This window comes from Sinocyclocheilus grahami, unplaced genomic scaffold (genome assembly GCF_001515645.1).
Source record: "Sinocyclocheilus grahami isolate Dianchi unplaced genomic scaffold, SAMN03320097.WGS_v1.1 scaffold2191.1, whole genome shotgun sequence".
In the NCBI taxonomy this organism is placed as follows: domain Eukaryota; kingdom Metazoa; phylum Chordata; class Actinopteri; order Cypriniformes; family Cyprinidae; genus Sinocyclocheilus; species Sinocyclocheilus grahami.
In genome coordinates, this window is record NW_015507370.1 from 21,300 (window position 1) to 24,046 (window position 2,747).

A 2,747-nucleotide genomic window follows, 5' to 3' on the forward strand; every position below is an offset into this window, starting at 1 on the left:
TAGCCGTCGTACCTACAATGTTTGTGCACTGTTGTGTTGTGTTGTGTTGCGTTTACGCAAGCGCGGGAAGTGATCTCTCGCTCGTATACGTCACTCATTGGTTACACAGTGCACAAACATTGTAGGTACGACGGCTACATAGTGGTGTATTAGAGGTAAAAAATTATATAAATACTGTTCGGTTTCTGGCACAAACCGATCGTTTCGTGTCTTAGGACATCAATGTGTTGTCACGAGCCGCAGGGTTTAATTTGGATTTGTCTGTGCATGTTTTTTTACTCTCATAGATTTTGTTAACTTTGCCATGCATTATACGACTGACAGACTGCAACGGTTAAAGTTAAAAATCATCAAATGTGTTCTACTGAAGAAACAAAGTCACCTACATCTTGGATGCCCTGCTGAGGGTAAGCAGATAAACATCACATTTTCATTTTTGGGTGAACTATCCCTTTAAATATTATATTAATATATAAAATAAAAAAATGCATCAGTACGTGTGGAGTTTATTTGAATAATAATATATGTAAGTGTTTGTGTAGATGGTAGTGAGTGTGTTCATAATAAGATAATACATTAAAATAATATGATAAGACACACCAATTGTCAATAACAAGCAGCAAAATATAATATATATAATAATATATATATAAACATAATAAATAATGTTTTGTACAGCTAAAAATAGCTGGACGTGGATGAGACCGGAAGCTAGACCCACAGAATTTACAGGGAAGATAAAGGTGGATAGGCTAAAGCTGCAGTAATGGTTGTCACTCTCACTGTAGAGAACATCTGAATAATTACAGCGCAAAGGATGCAGAACAATCTTCTCTTCAGAGGGCAGTGTTATTGTGCATTTGATTATGCCCAGAAAACAGATGGCCTCCTCTCATTTCGAAAAGAGAGCAGGAACGACGCAAGAAGGTCCGACAGAGGCTTCAGCCAAACACTCGCGGTACGGTGGCAAATCCTTTTTGCAGCAGTTATGAGGGCAAGACTGTGGGTAGAGCAGGGTCTCATGCTCCCCCTAAATAATTGCCTCTGTAATCTTGTTTTCTTTATCTTAAAGGGGTCATATGATGCTGCTAAAAAGAACATTATTTTGTGTATTTGGTGTAATGAAATGCGTTTATGCAGTTTAAGGTTCAAAAATCACGTTATTTTCCACATACTGTACATTATTGTTTCTCCTTTATGCCCCGCCTTTCTGAAACACGTCGATTTTTACAAAGCTCATCGGTCTGAAAAGCGCACAGCGTCTTCATGACGGCGGCAGCAACAATACTACAGCGAGAATAAAAGTTACGCCTTCTTTCTTTGCGTGAACATTTGGGCGGCGTTATGCAAATCTTCCCACATAGTGATGTAGGTATGTGGGGGTGTGTTAGAACGAGCCGTTTTAGGTAGCCGTGGCTGACTCTTAACTTTTATAAAGAATATCTCTTTGGATTTGAGACTTTAGTCTTTGCAACTTTACAGATCTTCTTTATGCACCAAGAGCTTGTAACACTAACACAAAGAGAAAGGAACAATTTGAAATTGCATCATATGACCTCTTTAACAGGTATAATTGCTGCTTTTCACGGTGCAAATTTTGTTTGTGATGAAAATAACAGAATGTTTTCGTCAGTTGTTTTACCTACGGATCGATGCATTTCTTACAGATTTTTGCTCATTCGAAATCGGACACAGAATTAGCACTATGAGATTACATTTGTTTGAACGCATTATTGAGAGAGCGATTGCGTGCGAATAAGTGTTGTAGTAGCCTACTTGTTTAAACCATGCTTTCAGCTGAAAATATTCAGTATCTAGAAGAAACAAACAAATTCCTTGAGAACTATAACTTCCCGCTCATGTCCATCGCCGTCATCATAGAATTCACATTCTTTCTGATTTGAGTGATCCTTCTCTATCAAGCTAGCTAAATATGTTTAACATGTGAATTCTTGCTAAATATGCAGTTGTATTACGGGATGTTGGCATGAATTGTACTCGTGATGGAGCGGTGGTGGAGCGCTCTTGGAGCGAGTGAAAACCAGACGCTCCGACTTTTAAAAAATCTGCTCCTCGCTCCATTCAAAATCACACCGCTCCACTCTGCGCTCCCCTCCGCTCACATACTCTGATTGTGAGTAACTGTTGCTGTCATGACAGATCTAATCCAAAACCAGCTATCAAAATAATCGGGCTGCGGGCGCGGGCCAGATATTATTGCTGGCGGGCCAGTTTTGGCAACAACAATCTTATGTTTGGGAGTGATTTAGCAAGAAAACATCCTTTTTTATAATTTTACATTGGTACTTTATTATAGGCCTAGGTATTTTTTAACCATGGGGTACATATTCTATTATTAAAGGATATATTATGGAGATTACTGAACAACAAAACTGGACATCTAATGAAATGACTTAATGAGTTTCTGCTATGATTTATAATTCACCAGTCTACTTACCTTATGAAAGCGTATTCGTCGATCTCAGCTGAGTCACGCCAGCAACTTCTCAACGCCACTATCACCAAATAACTTTGCCTGATATACCATCAAGGTTACATGCAGCTTAAAACAAGCTTACCTCTTTCCAGCTGTTCGCAGAAAAAATACAAGAAAATACAACATTTGTATTTCAGTGGATGTATACTGTGGTGTTTTTATAGCATAAAAAAAAGTAGAGGGTTTAATTTGGTCATCAAACAATTAAATTAAAACTGCAAGATTTTTCTCTGTAATTACTGTGCAAATA